The sequence below is a fragment of the Chiloscyllium punctatum genome, chromosome 18, assembly GCF_047496795.1.
Source record: "Chiloscyllium punctatum isolate Juve2018m chromosome 18, sChiPun1.3, whole genome shotgun sequence".
In the NCBI taxonomy this organism is placed as follows: Eukaryota; Metazoa; Chordata; class Chondrichthyes; order Orectolobiformes; family Hemiscylliidae; genus Chiloscyllium; species Chiloscyllium punctatum.
The window spans coordinates 91,428,208-91,451,805 of NC_092756.1; the positions used below are offsets into that span (position 1 = coordinate 91,428,208).

The 23,598-nt window shown below is 43.2% G+C and overlaps 1 protein-coding gene across 2 annotated transcripts in view; it reads left to right on the forward strand.

The window, feature by feature from the left end:
• The first annotated feature begins 12,445 nt into the window (after positions 1-12,445).
• Positions 12,446-23,598, forward strand: part of LOC140489326 (E3 SUMO-protein ligase ZBED1-like) — a 28,147-nt gene continuing 16,994 nt past the window's right edge. For both annotated transcript variants that reach the window (XM_072588753.1, XM_072588754.1), the window contains exon 1: positions 12,446-12,552. The gene's annotated coding sequence lies outside the window, so the exon portion shown is untranslated. The remainder of the gene's footprint in view (positions 12,553-23,598) is intronic.

The following is a 23,598-nucleotide window of genomic DNA, read 5'->3' on the forward strand; positions in this document are numbered from 1 at the left end:
AAGTGAGACTGAGAGTTACAGAAAGGCTTAATAACAGACTTGTTTTTGGAGGGGGGAATTAGATTAGATTCCCTACAGTGTGGAAACAGGCCCTACGGCCCAACAAGTCCATACCGACCCTCCGAAGAGTAACCCACCCAGTTCCATTTCCCTCTGGCTAATGTACCTAACACTATGGGCAATTTAGCATGGCCAATTCACCTGACCAGCACATCTTTGGACTGTGGGAGGAAACCAGAGCACCGGGGAGAATGTGCAAACTCCACACAGACAGTCACCCAAGGCTGGAATCGAACCTGGGACCCTGGTGCTTGTGAGGCAGCAGTGCTAACCAATAAGCCACCGTGCCACCCTTGGGAGAAGAAAGTGAATATTCCCTAAAATCGGGGGCCAATGAGAGGTATGGAAGGGAAATTCACCCGCACAATTAAGTTGAAGCAGGAAAATAAACAAAAAGAACTGCAGAAGCAGACAGTGCTGGAGAAACTCAGCAGATCTGACAGCATGTGGAGAAAGGAAGAGTTAAAGTTTTGAGTCCTGTGATGAAGGTTCACTGGACTCAAAACAGACAGTCATAGAGATGTACAGCACGGAAGCAGACCCTTCAGTCCAACTCGTCCATGCCGACCAGATATCCTAAATTAATCTAGTCTCATTTGCCAGCATTTGGCCCCCTCTTCCATCATTGTCTGAGGAAGGAGGCTGCCCAAATTCCTGATGAAGGGTTTATGCCCAAAACATCGATTCTCCTGCTCCTCGGATGCTGCCTGACCTGCTGTGCTCTTCCAGCTCCACATTCTCGATTCTGATCTCCAGCATCTGCAGTCCTCACCTTCTCCTGCCCTAACTCAGCCTATGAGAGGAAAAATAATATTGATCCATGGTGATATATTCCCATTAGTGACCTTGATTGTCTACAACATGAATATGCCTCTGAGTCTCTTCAGGCAGCATTGGAATAGGAATAAGCTATTCAGTACCTTGAATGCTCCAGGGAAAACAGCCCCAGTCTACTCAGCCTCTCTCTAAAATTCTCCAACCCTCGCAACAGCCTTGTGAATTTTTTCTGAACTTTTTCAAGTTTCACAACCTCCTTCCTCGAGGAGGGAGCCCAGAATTGCACACAATATTCCAAAAGTGGCCTAACTAATGCCCTGTACAGCTGCAACATGACCTCGCAACTCTTGTACTCAATGCTCTGACCAATAAAAGAAAGCAAACCAAACACCTTCTTCACTATCCTATCGACATGTGACTCCACTCTCAAGGAACGATGAACCTGCACTCCAAGGTCTCTTTGTTCAGCAACACTCTCTAGGACCTTACCATTAAGTGTATAAGTCCTGCCCTGATTTGCCTTTTCAAAATGCAGCACCTCACATTTACCTATCTAAATAAAACTCCATCTGGTACTCCATGGCCATTGGCCCATCTAACAAGATCCTGTTATCTTCTGAGGTAACCTTCTTTATTGTCCAGTCCACCACCAATTTTGGTGTCATCTGCAAACCTACTAACTATACTTCCTATTTTTACATCCAGATCATTTATATAAATGATGAAAAGTAGTGGACCCAGCACTGATCCTTGTGGCACTCCATTTGTCACAGGCCTCCAGTCTGAAAAACAACCCTCCACCACTACCCTCTGTCTTCTACCTTTGAACCAGTTCTGTATCCAAATGGCTAGCTCTCCCTGTATTCCATGGGATCAAACCTTGCTAACCAGTCTCCCATGGGGAACCTTGTCGAATGCCTTACTGAAATCCATATAGGTCACATCCACTGCACTGCCCTCAACAATCCTCTTTGTTACTTTTTTAAAAACTCAATCAAGTTAGTGAGACACAAATTCCCCTGCACAAAGCCATGTTGATTATCCCTAATCAGTCCTTGCCTTTCCAAATACATGTAAATCCTGTCCCTCAGGATTCCTCCAACAACTTGCCCACCATTGACGACAGGCTCACTGGTCTTTACCTCCCTGGCTCTTCCTTACCACCTTTTTTAAACAGTGGCACCGTGTTTGCTAACCTCCAGTCTTCCAGCACCTCAGCTGTGACTATCAATGATACAAATATCTCAGCGAGAGGCCCAGCAATCACTTCTCCAGCTTCCCACAGAGTTCTTGGGTATACCTGATCAAGTCCATATCCTATCCCTATTTATCCAGTTTTATGCTTTTTAAGCCATCCAGCATTTCCACTTCTGCAATATGGACATTTTTTATGATGTTGCTATTTAGTTCCCCCGTTCTACATCTTCCATATCCTACTCCACAGTAAATACTAATGCAAAATACTCATTTAGTATATCCCCCAACTCCTGCAGCTCCACACATAAATTGTCCTGCTGGTCTGTAAGGGGTCCTGTTCTCTCCCTTGTTACCCTTTTGTTGTTATAGTTGTTGTTATAATGTGGTTATAAAACACCTTTGGATTTTCCTTAACTCTATTTGCCAAAGCTATCTCACGTCCCATTTTTGCCATCCCGATTTCCCTCTTAAGTAAGTACTCCTACTGCCTTTATACTCTTAGAAGGATTCACTTGATTTCTGCTGTCTATACCTGTCATATGCTTCCATCTTATTCTTGACCAAAACCTCAATTTCTCTGGTCATCCAGCATTCCCGACACCAACAGCCTTGCCCATCACATTAACAGGAACATATCATTTCTGGGCTCTAGTTATCTTATTTTTGAAGGCTTTCCATTTTCCAGTTGTCCTGCTTATCTCTGAGCCATGTTGTTGTAATTGCTATGATATTCCAGTTACAACCATGCCCTGAGGTCATCTGCCTTACCTGTTAGGCCCCTTGCATTGAAATAAATGCAGTTTAATTTATCAGTCCAACCTGGTTCTCTGCTTTGTTCCTCCCTGCCCTGACTGTTTGATTTGTTCTTTTTCCTAACTGTACCAGTCTCAAATTGATCTCTTTCCTCACTATCTCCCTGGGTCCCACTCCCCCACTTTACTGGTTTAAATCCTTCTGAGCAGCTCTAGCAAATCTCCCCGCCAGTATATTAGTCCCCTTCCAACTCAGGTGCAATCCGTCCTTCTTGTACAGGTCACTTCTACTCCAGAAGAGATTCCAATGATCCAAAAATGTGAATCCTTCTCCCTTGCACCAGCTCCACAGCCATGCATTCACCTGCTCTATCCTCCTATTCCTACCCTCACTAGCTCGTGACACCGGAAGTTATACAGATATTATTACCCTCAAGGACTTCCTTTTTAAAATTCCTAACTAACTTCCTATATTCTCTCCTCAGAAGCTCATCCTTTTCCCTTCCTATATCATTTGTTCTAATGTGTACAATGACCTCTTGCTGGTTCCTCTCCCCTTTCAGAACATTCTTCACCCTCTCTGAGACATCCTTGATCCTGGCACCAGGGAGACAACACACTGTTCTGATGTCTTGCTGTCGGCTACAGACATTTCTGCCCATGCCTCTGACTAGAGAGTCCCCTATCACAATTGATCATTGGAACCTCATTACATTAGAGCCAGGCTGGGTACCAGAAACCTGGCTGTCAGTGCTACGTTCCCCTCAGAGCCCACCACCCCATACATTTTCCAAAACAGCATATTTGTTTAAGATGGGGGTACTCAAAGGAGACTCCTGCACTACCTGCCTTCCTCTCCTACCTTTCCTGGAGGTAACCTGTCTACCTGAGTGTACCTGTGGTTTTTCTTCCTTCCTGCCATCCATCACACTCCCAGCCCCTGTAAATTCCTCATTGCTTGTAACTGCCGCTCCAACTGATCCGTGCGATTCAATAGGATTTGCAATCAAACACACTTCCTGCAGACATAATCATCAATAACATGGAAATTTTCCCTATTCTTCCACATACACCAGGAAGAGCACATTGCTCTTCTAAAGGTCATCTTTGCACCTTAACAGTCTACAGACACAGAAAATAGCACAGTCTTACTGCTCCAGACTAACTTAGTGTCTATATTTTATATTTTAACTCTGATTTTCTCGAAACAGATGCTGCCAGACCTGCTGAGTTTCTCCAGCACCCTGTTTAGGTTTTGTTTTAATTCATTCACGGGATGTAGGCCTCACTGGCCTACCCAGCATTTATTGCCCATCTCTAAATGCCGAGAGGCAATTAAGAGTCAACCACATTGCTGTGGGTCTGAAGTCACACATAGGCCAGAACAGATAAGGACAGCAGTCTCTTTCCCTAAAGGACATTAGTAAACGAGATGGGTTTATTCCCCAACAATCGACAAAGGCTTCCTGGTCATTATTAGACAGTTAATTCCAGAATTTTGTAATTGAATTCAAATTCCACTATCTGTTATGACAGGATTTGAACCCAGGTCCCCAGAACATTATCCATATCTCTGGATTAGTAGTCCAGTGATATCACTAGGCCATCATCTTCCTTTAGAGCATGCTTTATGGACTGAATAGACTTCTTTTTTGCTTTGTGTTTTCTTGCCGTTTTCAGGGATTTTTCCCAGTCTCTGGGGATCTATTCATCTTCACTGATTGTCCATTGATTCAATGATGACATCTACTCAGGGTCATAAGCTTACTCTGGTAGAGGCCTGCATGTGGCTTGCTTTAACCTGGGGATCTTGGAGCATCATCATAGTCTTCTCAATCTTGATGGGTTTGGAAACCACAGTGACTGGACCCACCTTGCTGCCACAATCTACAACAATCTACAACCAACATCTTTTTTCTCTTTCCCTTATTTTTGGACTGTGGACTAAAATGAAAGGACGATACTGCTTTCAACCAAGGAGACTGTAATGAAATAGCTGCAGTTTTAAACATCCTGTTTAGAATAGAATCCCTACAGTGTGGAAGCAGGTGATTTGGTCTTTCAGGCCCACCCAGATCCTTTGAAGAGCATCCAACCCAAACCCACCCCCTTCTGTGTCCCTGCATTCCACCTAGCCTATACATTCCTGGACACTATGGGTAATTTAGCATGGCCAATCCATCTAACCTGCACACCTTTAAACAGTGGGAAGAAGCCGGAGCACCCAGAGGAAACCCACGCAGACACAGGGAGAATGAGCAAACTCCACATAGACAATCACCTGAGTATGGAATTGAAACCAGGTCCCTAGCGATGTGAGGCAGTAGTGTTAACCACTGAGCCACCGTGCTGTCGTTCACTGCAGCACATTGTATGTTTCAGAGAATGATGTATTTTTCCTGGTCTAGTGAAAGCAGAAACCAACACCGTGGGTTCTGTACTAAAGGCAAATTGCTTGGCAACACCATTCTGATTGGCTTCTGACCAATTGACCATGGCTTGTGGGGAACAGTGCAACAAAGAACCACTAAGCCTACAAAGAGAAAGCTTCAAAAGATCCCCCTTGTGTGGAGGTACTTGAAAGTCTCAAGAGGAACTAGCTGCTTTCCACTCCCCTTTCACTGCAAATCCCATTGAAGGAGGAATATTCACCTTTAAAGATAGTGAAAGGGCAAATTTGCAACCAGCAAATGAAAGACAGCATTAGTGTGTAAAGATTAAAGAGACAGAACAGTTACAAGAACAAGTTCCAGATATTTTTCCATATTGTGGAAAGATCAGAACAATAGCTGAACAAAAAACAAATTCCCAGTGGGTCTGAAGCAGACTTTTGAGAAACTGAAATGTTACCCAAGGATGTCATTGAGTTATACAGCAAGGAACAGAGCCTATGGTCCTACTGGTCCACGCTGACCATATTCCCAAACTAAACTAGTCTCATCTCCTATACCTGGCTCATATCCCTCCAAACCTTTCCCATTCATGTACTTATCCAAATGTCTTTTAAATGTTGTAACTGTACCTGCACCTCTGGAAGTTCATTCCACACATGAGCCACTCTCTGTGTAAAAAGGTTGGTCCTGGTGTTCACTTTAAATCTTTCTTCTCTAATCTTAAAAATATGCTCCCTAGACTTGAAATCCCCCATCCTCAGGGGGAGAAAAAACCTTTGCTATTCATCTTATGTATGTCTCTCATGATCTTATAGACCGCAATATGGTCACCCCTCAACCTCTTATACTCTGGTTAAAAAAAAGTCACAGCCTTTCCAGTCTATTTTTATATCTCAAAACCCTCAATTTCTGGCAACATCCTGATAAGTCTTTGCTGAACCCTCTCCAATTTAATAACATCCTTCCTATAACATGGCAACTAGAACTGTACACAGTACTCCAGAAGAGACCTCACCAACATCTTGTACAACCTTATCATGACATCCCAACTCCTATACTCAAAGGTCTGAGCAATGAAGGCAATCGTGTTGAATGCCTGCTAAACCAATCCTGTCTACCTCTGACGCAAATTTCAAAGAATTAAGTACCTAAACTCTCGTTCTATGTTCTACAACACTGTAGGAGTGTACCATTGCATGAATTAAGTTATGAAGTAGTCAGATTTTTAATGATATTTACAACTTGCAAAATCTAAATGGAAAGGAATTTTGAAGGTGAAATCTACCCAACATTTTTAATGAGCAGCTAGTAATCTGGCTGGTTGGTTGTCTGCACATTATAGAAACCACTCCATTTTCATTCCATTTGTCACAACAGAGTGAAAAGTTGAATGGATCTATTATGACTGAGCCATCAATCTGTTCAACCAGCTGAAAATCTTTGCCCTTCATATAGATTTGTGATGACTATCTCCTAATCACATCAAAGCTGACATATTAAATTTAACATTTTCTGATAGTTTGGATGTGGGTATTACAAAAGAAGTACTTGGCATGTCTTCATTAATTGAGGCTCAGAAAGTAAATCCTGTATTAAATAAGTTAGCTAAGGCTGGACATACTGAAGCTGAGGCTGAAGGTGCTCTAGATTGCTATTACAATAAACAGACAGGAGTGTTCCCTCCCAGTTAGAGAACACTTCAACGGTCTGGGACATTTGACTTTGGACCTTCGGGTGACCATTGTCCAAGGCGGATTTCGGGACAGGCAACAACGCAAAGTAGCCGAGCAGAGGCTGATTGCCAACTTCGGTACCCATGGGGATGGCCTCAACCAGGAACTTGGGTTCATGTCACACTACAGGTGACCCCACTATATACACACACACACATACCTACAGACCCTCTCTCATACACAAACTCTCTCTCATAAGCTCACACGTATACTCCCACACTCTCACACACTCACTCTCACAGACTTATACCCCTTTACACTCAGACACATACACACACTGTCTCACAGACACTCAAAGCTCAACCCCCATCCCCCCACCCCCACCATCCCCGCACACACACATCCACATGCACACACATACATATAGGTTTGTGGGGTGAATTTGTATTTGCAGAATTGCATGAATCCATATAAGATTCTATAAATCACTTTCTTAGATTAGAATCAGTCTGAACATTAGGGCACAGACAGTCTCACACAGGGCACCTCACATCTTCAATGCATTATCTGGGCCAACATGGCACCTATTATTAAAGTTCACTTCAGAATGTAACTTTAAGAAAGTTCTGGGATTTACATATGAAAGAACTGAAATCACATGTCCATTCTAAAACAGGAGAGACTCAACAAACAATCCAGGTCTTTTTCAATATATCATTTCAGTTACATCACACCGTAAACTTTTGCTATAAATTCTGTGCCTTACAATCTTATACTCCACAACCACCTGATGAAGGAGCAGCGCTCCAAATAAACCTATTGGACTATAACCTGGTGTTTTGTGATTTTTAACATTAAAAATGGAGTTGTCATGAGGAAGTGATTGTTCATTGGGTAGCGGTGTCGCCCAGGTAACATAAGCAGATGTTGCAGACAGCTCATGAGATTCCGATGACAGAAAAACTCAAACGCCAATAGAATCAGTATTTTATCTGGCCCGGACTTCATAAGGAAATAGGACAATTCTGTAACATTTATCACTCCCCCGACACATACGCAACATATGATTAAATATAATGTGGAGGTTGATTTCAAATAAATCTGTTGGACTAAAACCTGGTGTCGTGCGACTTCTGACTTTATGATTCAACAAAATTAAAATAAAGAACTGCTGGAAATCTGACACAAAAACAAAATTGCTGGAGAAACTCAGCAGTCTCCTATGTTCAGAAAGCAGAGTTAACTTTTCAAGTCCAGTAACTCTTCTTCAGAACTGTATGCAATTAAACCAGCTTCTTTAATACCCCTGCCAGTTTTTGCAGAACTGTTCAGTTGAGTGTTAGTAGATTGTTCAGGATTATTATCTAAAATTGAAGCAGGACACCAGTATATCCTTGCAAATATGGATGTGAGAATTCCATCTCCAGAAGCTATTCCTTGAAGAACAGTTACCCCTAAGGTAATACTGGAAACATTATCTCAATTTTTAACTTGCTATGGACTCCCAATTTAAATACAATCTGATTATGGTTCTAACGTAATAGCTAGTTTACCAAGATGCAATCAACAGTTTGGCTATCAACTGAAGGCAGCCACATATTATCAGCAAATACAGGGAGCTATGAGAGTTACCATCTGACACTAAAAGCCACAATTAAAGCATATTGTCATAAAAAAAACCCCACAGGATTGAGGCAAAGAATTAGATTTCTTATTGTTTGCTACCAGCAAATCCCCAAATGATTCTATTGGATTTAGACCCTTTGAATTAATCTATGGCCTTTATATCAAAAGGACCACTCAAACTGATTAAGGAAATATTCTTAAATCAGAAAGATGAATCCTCAATGTTGGACTATGTATTCATGCTTTTAGAGAGAGAATCACTGGAGAATGTAAATTAACACAAAGGCTTCAAAAAACTTTCCAAGCAGAAACAAGAGAATGGGCAAACAAACATGATACAATTAGGAAAATACATGCAGGAGATGAGGTGTTGGCATTATTGTCTTTCGTGAAAGTGAGGACTGCAGATACTGGAGGTCAGAGTCGAGAGTGTGGTGCTGGAAGAGCACAGCAGATCAGGCAGCATCTGAGGAGCAGAAGATTTGACGTTTCAGGATTGTCTAAACAAGGTAACAAAATTCAGTGGTGCATACAAGGTGGTTGGAAATTGAAACCCCTGATTGTAGAAGGAAGAACTCATTATGGCACATAAACATGTCATAACAATACCATCACAGGGAAGATGACAAGAGGAGCAAGTGTGTCAGGTGGTAAGGGTAGTTACAGAGATATCAAGTAGAGGTAGAAGGAGATGTAATTCCACTTGGTGAACCTCTCACGATTTATCAATATACAAATACTAGGACAGTTATAAACTGCGTTTTCAACTTAGAGGAAGGGCAATAGGAAAAGCTAATAAGATCTGCTTAGGAAGTATCAGGTAATCTGCAAAGGCACATCTGGATTTACAATGTTTGCAAGAAATAACATGGATTTAGGTGACCCTACCAATAAAACAACACCCTTAATGGTGGAATCCAGAGAAACAAGCTCAGGTGGAAATAGAGGTTCAATACCTGTTGGAGTACCATTTAACTGAACCTATCCAAAGCAGCTGGGCTTCACTGGAGTGTTAGTTCCTAGCTGGATGGATCAATTAAACTTTAGAGGGACTACAGAAAAATAAATGCTGTCACAAAGAGATTCCTACTCAATTCCTTGATTAGAAGTTTGTATCGACATGGTTGGAAGTGCTAAATTTCTTTCTAAAATTGATCTATTGAAGGGTAACTAGCAAGTGCTATTAACATCAAGGACTAAGGAGAGCTGACTTTGTCACACCAAATATCAATGTCAACTCATGCCATTCAAGTTTTAAAATGCCCTAGCTACACTCCAAAGACTTATGAATCAGGTTGTAGCTGAAGTGCCTAACTGTATACTTATTTAGACAATATTGTAATTTACAGAAACACAAGGGAAGATTTGTAAAACAATTAGAGAACATGTGTAAACAATTGCAGTTAGCTAGCTGAGTGATAAATCTAGCAAAGAGTGAATTTGCAAAAGCAGGTATAATTTACCTAAGACACATCATAGAACAAGGGCAAATGTTTCTAAGAAAGCAAAAAAGAAGGCTCTGATAGAATTCCCATTCCTAAAACTAAATGGGAAATCATGGCACTTTTAGGAATATGTGGGTTTTATAGGAAATGTGTGTCTAACTTCAGCACAATAGCTGCACCACTAAGAAATTTAGCACTTCCAACCATGTCGATACAAACTTCTAATCAAGGAATTGAGTAGGAATCTCTTTGTGACAGCATTTACTTTTCTGTAGTCCTTCTAAAATTTAATTGATCCATTAAATCACACAACGCCAGGTTATAGTCCAACAGGTTTATTTTGCACTACCAGCTTTTGGAGCATTGCTCCTTCGTCAGGCAGCACCTGGTGTTGTGTAATTTTTTTAAACTTTATCCACCCCAGTCCAACACTGGCACTTCCACATCATGCCTACCATTTCTTACAAAAACAGATATAAGTGGAGAGGTCAATAGAGTGCCAAGCAGCCTCTAATTGAAAAACCAATCTGTCTCTGGGCAAAACTACCCTGAACACAAAGCTATCATGGGTACTACCAACACTTCATTGGCAGTACAGCCCTTTCATAATTCAGGAGATTGTGAAAAGCACTTTATAAATGCCAGTCTTTCAATTAAAAACAAACTTGACACACTTCATAGTCGTAGGGTCAGATAAAATTTGGCATGGGGGTTATGAGGACAGATGTCTAAAAGTTTTGTCAAAGGGGTAGATTTTAATGTCTCAAAGTTGATGAGAGATACAGCATGTAGGGTTTTAAAGGGCTCCAGTAGTGCAGTTGTAACATCCTACCTAGAATATCCAGGTTCAAACATCAACTATTCCAGAGGTGTCAAAACAGATCTGAACAGGTTGACTCAATGTATCTAATGGGTTTAGGAAGGAAATTCCAGTGCTGAGGCAGGGATATGGGTGCCAACTGTGATTAAATCTATTGCTGGAAGTTTCACCACATGACTTGCCCCAAGATCCAGCCATTAGCCAACCACACATTCATCCTTGTCAAAAGCAAATATTGCTGGTGAAACTCAGCAGGTCTGACATCTGTAGGATGAAAGCAGAGTTTATATTTTGAGTTCAGGTAACTTTTTTTTTATCAGAACTCGCTTTCCTCCCACAGGTGCTGCCAGCATCTGTGGAGTTTTGCCAGAAATTTGTTTCAAATCTCTGGCATTTGCAGCTGTGTTACATCTGTCCTTGTGTCACACTGCCTTCTAACATGAACTAGGCAGCAATGAGATTCATCACATAATTGGATGATGCTTGATTGTCATCCAAGCAGCCTATTTTCAGTATTGTTTAATATTATGTGATGATAAAGGTTCAGATAAAATGACAGCATAATTCTTTTTGATTGTCTCTGTGACATTTCTACAGGATTTGTGCACAGTAGCATCCTGCAGAAATTGATGTTCAGTTCCAGGCCACTGCTGGAGGGCTGCATCATTTTGGAGCTCTAATTGTTAAAGAGGAGAGCAAGAGGCCTAAATCAGAGGAAGGCACAGCTTTCACTTTTTAAAATTCATTCATTGGCTGTGTTCATCACTGCTTGGACCAGCATTTATTGCTCATTCCTAGTTGCTCTTGAGAAGCTAGTGGTGAGCTGTATTCCTGAATCAGTGCAGTCCATCGACTATAAATATACCCTTAGTGCCATTAGGAAGGTGTTCCAGGATTTTAACCCAGCAACAGTGAAGGAATGGCATTATGTTTGAGTCAGGATGGAGTGGTTTGGAGGGGAACCTACAGGTGAACTTCCAGGTGCGGTGTTCCCACGTATCTGTTGCCCTTGACCTTCTAGACGGCAGTGGCAGTGGATTTGGAAGGTGCTGCCCAAGGGACCGTGGCAAATTTCTGAAGTGCATCTTGTTGATGGAATACACAGCTGCCGTTGGGTGAGGATTTAGGAGGGAATGAATATTTATGGACATGGTGCCAATTAAGCAGGCCTGCTTTCTCCGGACGGTGTCCAACGTCTTGAGTGCTGTTGGAGATGCACTTGTCCAGGCAAATGGGGAATGTTCTATCACCGTCCTGATTCTGGAGCAGGGAATTGGATGTGGAGGAGGGCTGTGTAAGAGTGGGGAGCCATGCAGTTGCATCCTGCAATGCAATGGAGGTGAAAGGATGGAACCTTTCATTGGAAGGTGGAGGGAGGATCCATTCTTGACCTCCTGTTGCTGATGAGGTTGGGTGGGTTGGGAAGACTTGGATGAATTCACTGATTTCCGGTGTCTCCAATCGATTCCCGTCTCGCGTTCCGGTGGTCCCGCCCCCTCCGATTGGCGGCGGCTCTGGCCAATCGGCGGTGGCGGCTGGGGAGAGCTTGCGCCGCGGTTGGCCCTGGCGATGTCAATCAGCGCAAGGTGGGCGAGACCGAATTCGATTGGCGGGTAGCCGCATCAATCGATACGAGGCGGCCAATGGGGGCGGCGAAACCAAAGAGGGCGGGGCGGGTATCGACTTGTGGGGGGAAAAAAAACCCGATTAGCGAGAGAGAGAAAAAATTAAAAAAATGGTTTCAATCGGGAACACTTTAAACCGAGAGACCAGCGATTCTCCATCTGCCACTCCTTAACGATATATCAGGTAATATAGTCGCCGATACCAATCCGATTAGAATCGGTTTTCCTACCGATTATTAGCGATTATTACGACCTGGTCACGGCGGGGAATGATAAGGGAGCGATTAATCGGTAATTACCCGACTAATCGATATCCGCTCGATATGGGGCAGTAATTGAGGTCAGGAATCGGACCGAATTTTATTTACCCTCGAGAATCGGCGCAGCCCCTCCCCCTCCGGCGACGGGAGAACTAATCGATTTGTTTCGATTATTTGTCGATAACCGGATCGGGTTGGAGTGTTTAAAGACCAACATAAATATAAAATTCGTTGTCGGACCGGGACTTTTCGCCTTTTGTATGTCCTAGAAACGGCTCGGTTTGAGAATAATCGATACTTGTGGGGGAGGGGGGCGTGAGAAAACTATAAAATAGGGAGGGACAGGTTACACTTTCCTCTAGTTCTGAGAGACTGAGCTGTGAAATCAAAATAAAATATGTACATTTATTTTGAATTAAAATATTTAATTATGAGACTGCTCTATTTCTGGGGCCATAATCCAGCAACATCGGTTTATTCAAGATCCGATTAATTGCCCGGCGATTGGCAAACGATAGCAGCAATTTAAAGGGTTCAGGTGAGATTTGAACCATCCATCTTGTTCTCCCCTCCAACTCCCTTCTCCCTTCTCCCTCCCTCCCCAGTCACCATCTCCCCCCTACCCCCATTCCTACTCCCTTCCCCCCCATTCTGTGCCCTCCTGCTGTCCTTCCCCCCTCTTTCCCCCCCTTCCCCCCCCCCTTCCCCCCTCTCTCCCCCCCCTCTCTCTCCCCCCCCTCTCTCTTTTGACTTGATGTTTCTCCCTCTTGGTCGCCCTCTGCTTCCATTACTTTGAGGGTGGCATGGTGGCTCGGTGGTTAGCACTACTGCCACACAGCACCAGGAACCCAGGTTCGATTCCAGCCTCGAGTGACTGCCACTCAGTGGGGAGTTTGCACATTCTCTCCGTGTCTGTGTGGGTTTCCTCTGGGTACTCTGGTTTCTTCCCACAATCCAAAAATGTGCAGATCAGTGAATTGGCCTTGCTAAATTATCTGTCGAGTTAGGTGCATTTGTCAGGAGTAAATATAGGATAAGGTAGGGCAATGGATCTTGGTGGGTTACTCTTCAGAGGGTTGGTGTGGACTGGTTGGGCTGAAGGGCCTGTTTCTATACTGTAGGGAATCTAATCTGATTACTATTGTCAAATGTACCAAAGTACAATAAAAAGTATTGCTTTGTGTGCCATCCAGACAAATCATACCTTACTTATGTACGTCAAGGCTGTCTATCTTCTTCCTGTACTGTCTCGTCATTGTTTGAGATCTGACCTTTCCCCATCCCCTCTCTCCCGTCCCTTCACCCGAGCCTCTCTTTCCTTTTCCCTCCCCCCTCTCTTTTCTCCCATTTTCTCCCCGTCCATCCCAACACCTTGACCTTTCAGATTCAACTTAAATGAACTTTCTATGTCATGCAATATAAATTGTTGCTTCCTTTAAAATTTTCCTAGGTTCGAACCTAGTTACTGCATCAGGTGCTTCCGATGTGGTCTTCTCTACATCGGGGAGACCAAACGTAAACTCAGGGAACGGTTCACTGAACATCTCAGTTGGGCCAGCAGGAGCCAACCGGACCTCCCAGTCACTGCCCATTTTAGTTCACCTTTCCATTCCCTTTCCTACATGACCATCCTTGGCCTCCTCCATTGCCACAATGAACAAAACTGCAAATTGGAGGAACAACACCTCACCTACCTCCCATTGACCAACCAGGTCATACCTTCTGCCTGTCTTCACCTATCCCCACTTCACCACTCTGCCCCCACCACCTCATTTTTCTGAAGCTTCCCCTGTACCTGCCCCCAGTCCTAAAGAAGGGTTACACCCAAAACATCGTCTTTTCCACCTACTGATGCGTTTTGGCTTGCTGTGTTCTTCTAGCCTCCTGCCTGTCTCCTTTTAAAATTTTGGCATTCTTGCATCTGTCCTCATGTGTGCAAGGCAGAAGCTTTGACAGCATTTATTCAACAATATTTAAGTTCATTCTGACCAGTTGACTATAAGTTGATGACATGTATGTCAGAGGCACATGCTAGGCGCAACGCCTTTCAAGGGAACTGAGCGTTGCGTCATATATAAAGTATTGTTGATCTAGAGGACATATCATCAAGAAATTAACAAAAGTTATGATCCCAACCAATGTTCCCTCTGAGATGTTAAGCCACTTGGCGGTTCCGTGCACACTGGTTGCCGTGCCAACACACTGACTTATGGCTTCAAAAGCTGCTGAGTGCACAGATGTTGGAAGTCCACGTGGCAGCAGGTAAACTGAGGAGGGCCATCGACCCCAGCAGACGGTATTACCAGACAATGCGGAAACCAGAATGAAGTCTGGCCTGAAAGATCATTTTAAAATTTCCTTTAACACGGTGGTCATTCGTATGAGGTTGCAGAGTTTCTTCAACACAACAGAAGCTTATTACACAAAAGATGAAAGTAAAAGATCAAACAAATCAAATCAAATTATTTAGATATAGAATACAGTTAGAGAAGTCGTAACTCACCCTGCAAAATGAAGGTTTAACCTATTGCCTATCATGTTCCAGCAATTCAAATCCAAAGAAATTATACGTCCAGAGCAATTATTAAGTATGCTTAATTGATTCTCCCCAGCTTCTGTCCTGTGAACTGTGTAGTCTTTTTACATCAATAGTCAAGGAATTGAGAGCTTAGACTTTCTCAACTTCTAATAATGTTTACTACACATTTTGTGAACCACTTTAGTATAAACAACTTTCCATTAACATTACAAAGGAGTCCGTTCTCCGTGATATTTAGAGTCATAGAGATGTACGGAACAGAAACAGATCCTTCGATCCAACCCGTCCATGCCGACCAGATATCCTAACCCAATCTAGTCCCATTTGCCAGCAGCCAGCCCATATCGCTCTAAACCCTTTCTATTCATGTACCCATCTAGGTGCCTTTTAAATGTTATAATTGGACCAGCCTCTACCACTTCCTCTGGCAGCTCATGCCATACACACAACATCCTCTGCATGAAAACATTACCCCTTAGGTCCCTTTTATATCTTTCCCCTCTCACCTTAAATCTATGCCTCTAGTTTTGGACCCAATCCACCCCTGGGAAAAGACCTTGTCTATTTACCCTATCCATGCCACTTATGATTTTATAAACCTCTGTAAGGTTGCCCCTCAGCCTCTGACGCTCCAGGGAAAATAGCCCCAACCTATTCAGCCTCTCCCTTGGCAACATCCTTGTAAATATTTTCTGAACCCTTTCAAGTTTCACAACATCTTTCTTATAGCAGGGAGACCAGAATTGCATGCAGTATTCCAAAAGTGACCTAACCAATGTCCTGTGCAGCCACAACATGACCTCCCAACTCTTATGCTCAGTGCACTGATCAATAAAGGTGAACATGCCACATACCTTCTTCGCTATCCTATCTAACTGTGACTCCACTTTCAAGGAACTATGAACCTACACTCCAAGGTCCCTTTGTTCAGCAACATTCTCCAGGACCTTACCATTAAGTATTTAAATCCTGCACTGATTTGCCTTAACAAAATGCAGCACCTCCCATCTAAGTTAAACTCCATCTGCCACTCCTTAGCTATTGGCCCATCTGATCAAGATCCCATTGTACTCTGAGGTAATCTTCTTTGCTGTCGACTATACCTCCAATTTTGGTGTCATCTGCAAATTAACTAACCATACCTCCTATGTTCACATCCAAATCATACTGGATTAGGTCACCATTCCGCAAGAACTTCTAGGTAATCCAAGATGGAGGACAGGAAAAATTCCTGCCTGTAACAGCTGCTCCTTTTTTGAGATATCTTAGGTGCTGGAGGTGATTTCCTCGAATTCCAGGAGCAACAATTACTGTTTCATATGCTGTTGAATTGTTTTGGAACTTTGGAAAAAAAAAAGTCAAAGCAACAACAGTTTTAAAAGGGAATAGAACAGACAAAGGAAGCCCATGGTGAGGTCATTGCAGGAGAGAGAGAGAGAGAACACCTGCACAGTTACTGCTTTTGCTGTTTTGAATTCATGTATCGCTGGATATTGGAGTGCGTCTGGGAAAATTAACAAACAGTGAAATTCACAACTGATCTTGGAGGAACCTGTTTGGGCAAAGTTCACAGCACAGAATCACATAAGTTAGTCATTGTTTTAAGTGTGTCCAACAGAAAGGCTACAGTAGTGATTAGAGTGGGTTCTTTCTTGATTCTGTTTTCGGAGATATGTCTCTTGATTAAACTTAAAATATAAACCATAACTATTAATTTTACCTGGGGCAGTGTTTTGTAGAAGAATAAGATGGTTTTATTTTCTGGGTCTGTAGATTGTGAAGGAGCAAAAATGGCCTTTAGTACAGTGATATGTACTTGTCAGATGTGGGAGTTTAAAGAGAATTTAAGGGTTACTGCGGATTATATCTGCCATAAATGCTGTTGGATGTGAATATTATCAGATCGAGTGGATCGGTTAGAGAGACAGTTAGAAGCAATGAGGAATTTGCAACAGCAACAGTATGTGATGGATGGCAGTTATAGGAAGGGGGGAAAGTCTCAGATACAGTCACATAGATGGGTTAACTCCAGGAAGGTCAGAGAGGTAGGCAGTTAGCGCAGGAGTCTTTTGTGGATGACCCATTTCAAACAGATATGCTGTTTTGGAAAATGTAGGGGTGATGGATTCTCAGGGGAGCGTAGCATGAACAGCCAAGTTTCTAGTATTGAGACTGGCTCTAATGCAACGAGGGGTACGTCGGCTTCCAAGAGATCAATTGTGTTAGGGGATTCTGTAGTCCGAGGTACAGACAGATGTTTCTGTGGCCAGCTGTGAAAGAGCAGAATGGTGTGTTGATTCCCTGGTGCCAGGATCAAGGATGTCTCAGAGGTGGTGCAGAATGCAGAATGTGCAAGAGGTCATTGTTCACATTGGAACCAATGACAAAGGAAAGGAAGAGGTTGAGATTCTGAAGGGAGATTACAGAGAGTTAGGCATAAATTTAAAAAGGAGGTCCTCGAGTGTAGTAATATCTGGATTACTCCCAGTGCTACGAGCTAGTGAGGGCAGGAATAGGAGGATAGAGCAGATGAATGCATGGCTGAGGAGCTGGTGTACGGGAGAAGAATTCACTTTTTGGATCATTGGAATTTCTTTTGGGGTAGAAGTGACCTGTACAAGAAGGAGGGATTGCACCTAAATTGGAAAGGGGACTAATATACTGGCAGGGAAATTTGCTAGAGCTGCTCAGGAGGATTTAAACTAGTAAGGTGGGGGGGTGGGGAATAAGGTAGGACCCAAGGAGATAGGAAAGAGGTCAGTTTGAGACTGGTACAGTTGAGAACAGAAGTAAGTCAACCAGTCAGGGCAAGCCGGGACAAGGTAGGACTAATAAATTAAGCTGCATTTATTTCAATGCAAGGTGCCTACCAGGGAAGGCAGATGAAGTCCAGTATAGTCAAAAGGGAAATCAGGAGGGCAAAAAGGGGACATGAGATAGCTTTGGCAAATAGAATTATGCAGAATCCAAAGGGTTTTTACAAATACATTAAGGACAAAAGGGTAATTAGGGAGAGAATAGGGCCCCTCAAAGAAAAAGGCAGCCTTTGTGTGGAGCCACAGAAAATGGGGGAGATACTAAATGAGTATTTTGCATCAGTATTTGCTGTGGAAAAGGATATGGAAGATACAGACTGTAGGGAAATAGATGGTGATATCTTACAAAATGTCCAGATTACAGAGGAGGAAGTGCTGAATGTCTTGAAACGGGTAAAGGTGGATAAATCCACAGGATCTGATCAGGTGTACCCGAGAACTCTGTGGGATGCTAGAGAAGTGATTGCTAGGCCTCTTGCTGAGATATTTGTATCATCGATAGTCACAGGTGAGGTGCCGGAAGACTGAAGTTTGGCAAACATGGTGCCACTGTTTAAGAAGGGTGGAAACGACAAGCCAGGGAACTAGAGACCTGTGAGCCTGACGTCGGTGGTGGGCAAGTTGTTGGAGGGAATCCTGAGGGACAGGGTGTACATGTATTTGGAAAGGCAAGGACTGATTAGTGATAGTCAACATGGCTTTGCGTGGGAAATCATGTCTCACAAACTTGAGTTTTTTGAAGAAGTAACAAAAAGGATTAATGAGGGCAGAGTGGTAGATGTGATCTATATGGACTTCAGTAAGGCGTTTGACAAGGTTCCCCGTGGGAGACTGATTAGCAAGGTTAGATCTCATGGAATACAGGGAGAACTAGCCATTTGGATACAGAACTGGCTCAAAGGTAGAAGACAGAGGGTGGTAGTGGAGTGTTGTTTTTCAGACTGGAGGCCTGTGACCAGTGGAGTGCCACAAGGATCGGTGCTGGGTCCTCTACTTTTTATCATTTACATAAATGATTTGGATGCGAGCATAAGAGGTACAGTTAGTAAGTTTGCAGATGACACCAAAATTGGAGGTGTAGTGGACAGCGAAGAGGGTTACCTCAGATTACAACAGGATCTTGACCAGATGGGCCAATGGGCTGAGAAATGGCGGATGGAGTTTAAATCAGATGAATGTGAGGTGCTGCATTTTGGGAAAGCAAATCTTAGCAGGACTTATACACCTAATGGTAAGGGAGTGTTGCTGAACAAAGAGACCTTGGAGTTCAGATTCATAGCTCCTTGAAAGTGGAGTCGCAGGTAGGTAGGATAGTGAAGAAGATGTTTCGTATGCTTTCTTTTATTCGTCAGAGTATTGAGTACAGGAGTCGGGAGGTCATGTTGCGGCTGTACAGGACATTGGTGAGGCCACTGTTGGAATATTGCGTACAGATCTGGTCTCCTGATGTGAAAGTTGAAAGGGTTCAGAAAAGATTTACAAGGATGTTGCCAGGGTTGGTGGATTTGAGCTATAGGGAGAGGCTGAACAGGCTGGGGCTGTTTTCCCTGGAATATTGGAGGCTGAGGGGTAACCTTATAGAGGTTTGCAAAATTATGAGGGGCATGGATAGGGTAGATAGGCATTTTTTTTTTCCTGGGGTTGGGGAGTCCAGAACTAGAGGGCATAGGTTTAGGATGAGAGGGGAAAGATATAAAAGAGACCTATGGGGCAACTTTTTCACACAGAGAGTGGTACAGGTATGGAATGAGCTGCCAGAGGAAGTGATGGAGGCTGGTACACTTGCAACATTTAAGAGGCATTTGGATGGGTATATGAATAGGAAGGGTTTGGAGGGATATGGGCTGGGTGGTGGCAGGTGGGACTGGATTGCGTTGGGATATCTGGTCGGCACGGACGGGATGGACCAAAGGGTCTGTTTCCATGCTGTACATTTCTATGACTCTATAACTGACCAACCTCAGATATCTTGAGGGGTTTTAATATGGGTGCTGGTTAAAATCCAAACCCTCAAAATTATATTTTATATTACATCACTTACAGAGGCTGAGGGTCCAGCTCCAGTGAACCCTTCCAGATTTGGAAGGGCATTGGGAGATGAGCAAGCTACTGGTTTACATCTGACACATGCCACGGAGTCAAGTGTCAGTATCATGTAATGTAGAGTTTATGCAGCATTATGTTAAAAAATCTGCAGCATGGTGCATGGATGGCCGGATAATGGAGGTAGAGATGTAGGTAATGTAGAGCTAGGGATGTGTTAAGCATAAGGCAACATAGATAATGCGTCTTCATTTATGTTGATAATGGAGAGAAGGGGTTAGCTGTCATATGCCATGGTACAGTGTGTCTTTGAAGTTACATGTTGATTGGAAAGAAGAGAAATCTATACACACCAAAGTATAATGTGGATGGTAGATAGAAGAATCCTTCTGCACGGAAGAATTTCTCAGCATACAGAATCTCTGAGGCAACCTGGCAACATTGAATGGTGGCACATAGTCAATCTAGTGTGGGATGTAGGCCCCTTGCAGGAAGCAGATATAGCAGCTATTCTAGACGAGTGGTCAGGAGAATTTGGACCCATTCTTTCTATGACTAAGACTGCTGCTGTTAATGTGGTGACTTCTAAGTTTCAGAAGAGCCCCGTTTAAATGCTTCTGACATGTGGATCCTGTGTTGAGAGGGTGGCGCTGGAAAAGCACAAGGGGTCAGGCAGCACCCGAGGAGCAGGAGAATCGACGTTTCAGGCATAAGCCCTTCACCAGGAAGTGGATGTGGATCCTGTGTCGGTTTGTCTCCTGTGCAGCTGCAGTCAATGGGCAGCGTAGGAGTGTGTCAAATTCTGTTCTGTGGTATCGTGACATGCAACCTTTATGAAGAATCCATGAAGTGAAGGGTTGGTAATCAGACGTTGTAGATTTACTGAACTCAGCAAGATAGCCATTGCCAAGATGGGGAGGAGTTTTACTTTACAGAGTGAGTTATGACTTTGGATGTTCTGTTAGTGAAAGGATGTCAGAAGCAGATTCTGTAGAAACTTTCGAAAGGCCATTTAATAATTGTTGAAGGGTGACATTTGCAAGGCTGTGGGACGAGCATGTGTATGTTTTGAATAGCCTAATTCTGTGTTATGTCATGCTATGGACTTCTGTCAGACTGCATTCTGAATTGAGCCTTCGTGCCAAATCCTGTTCTGCATGTACTATTTTATATTGTGTTCTTTCACCTCCCCATGCCAGTAAATAGCTGGGGGCTAGGAGTTTGCAGCAACTCAATGCCATGCCATTTTGAAACCGGGCCAGAGCAGGCCCCTACAGACTCTATACTCAACATTCCCTTCACAACAAGCACATCATGTCTGTTGCCTGTAAACGTTTGAGTGCATAGCAACAATTTACCAAAGTCACTCGTTTGTGCCTTCCAGTCCTGGCATCTTACATTGAAAAATGCAAGTGAATTAAGAGAACCACCATCTCCCAATCACGTACATTCCCGGCAGGGAGACATTTTTTAAAAAGTCTTTTGTGAGATTTGGATGTCATTATCTGGGCCAGATTTATTTCCTATCCCTGATTGCCCCTGAGGAGGTGATTGTGAGCTGCCTTCTTAAACCACGGTAGTGCACAGGGTGCAGGTGCCCACTGTTAGCCTGAGGTAGTCCAGCGTGGACTCCCGGCCTCGAGGTGAGGCCCAGCGCGGACTCGTGGCTTTAGAAAGATTGTAAAGAGTCATAGAGATGCATAGCAGAGAAACAGACCCTTTGGTCTAACTCATCCATGCTGACCAGATATCCCAACCTAATCTAGTCTCATTTGCCAGTACTTGGACCACCTATATCCCTCTAAACCCTTACTATTCATGTACCCATCCAGATGCCTTTTAAATGTTGCAATTGTGCCAGCCTCCACCACTTATCTGGCAGCTCATTCCATACATGCACCACCTTCTGCATGAAATGGTTGTCCCTTAGTTACCTCTTAAATCTTTCCCCTCTAACCCTAAACCTATGCCCTCTAGTTCTGGGCTTCCCGACTCCAGGGAAAAGATTTTCTCTATTTATCCTAACCATGCCCCTCATGATTTTATAAATCTCTGTAATGTCACCCCTCAGCCTCCAATGCTCCAGGAAAACAGCCCCAGCCTATTCAACCTCTCCCACTGAATGTTTAACGTTATTTTTTCAATTTTCTAATTTAGACCTAAAATTTTGTAGCTAGGTACGTTAGGTGGCAGTGGAAATGGTGACATTGTGCACTTTTCGCTGTACTCCTTTATCACTGTGCTTGAGTACATGTAACAATAAACCTAATTTTAATTCTTAATTCAGGATTTTGACCCAGCGATAGTGAAGGAACAAATGATATATGTTAAGATGGTCTTAGTTTAGGAGGGAGCATGCAGGAGGTGGTGTTCTCACACATCTGCTGCTCTTGTCTTTCTAGATGTTTGAGGTCACGGGTTTGGTTTCCTTGATGAGGGACAAGCTAGATGCACTCTTCTGCCCCTTGTTTCTGTGTGTGTTCCTTAGCTATCATTGGATCAGTACCTTGTAATTCCATAACACCACTGAGAGCACCATCATCACATGGACTGCAGACGTTTAAGAAGTAGATCCACGACCACCTTGGCCAAGTAGAAGGAATGGCCGATTATTGTGACATTGTATATAAACATAGGAATCTGAGTAGGCCATTCTGTCCGTCGAGTCTGCCCTGACACTCAATACCTTCCTGGTTGATGGAACATGTCAATGCTTTTTACTCATTCTGTCTCCATAACTCTGCACACTGTTGGTAATCAGAAATCTACCAATCTCTAGCTTAGACATACAGAAAAACTGACCTTCCATAGCCCTCTGTGGTAGAGAATTCCATTCTTGTCATTCTTTGATACTCTAGAAATACAATTTCCTGGAGACATCAAAACCTGTCTATTCCAGCCTGAAAATTATTCAGTGATGGAATGTCCACAAGCCTCTGTGATAGAGAATTCTATATATTCTCAATGCTTTGAGTCATAGTTGTGGAGTCAATACAACGTGGAAACAGACCCTTCGGTCCAAGCAGTCTATGCCAAACATGATCCCAAACTAAACAAGTCCCATCTGCCTGCTCCTGGTTGATATCCCTCCAAACCTGTCCTATTCAATGTATCAATCAAAATGTCTTTTAACATAATTGTACCCAACATCCGCCACTTTCTCAGGAAGTTTATTCCACACAGGAATTACTCTCCATGTAAAAAAAAATTACCTCATGTCTCTCCTCTTACCTTAAAAATGTGCTCCCTAGTCTTGAAATCCCCCATCCTAGTGAAAGTGAAGACATTCCTCTGTACGTTAATCCTACATGATAGACCCCTGATCCTGAGAGTACACCCCCTTGTTTTAGATTCCTCAACTTGTGGGAACAATCTCTCAATGTTTACCCTATTAAGTCCCTTCAGAATGTTGTGTTTTTAAATAAGATCACTCTCATTCTTCTAAACACCAGAGAATGTCGCCCCAATTTACTCACTATCTCACCATCAGACAACTCTGTTACGTAGGGACTGATTAGTGAAGGAAATTCTGAAGCTAAGGAGGGATGAGGTGATTGTGGCATTTGAGAACA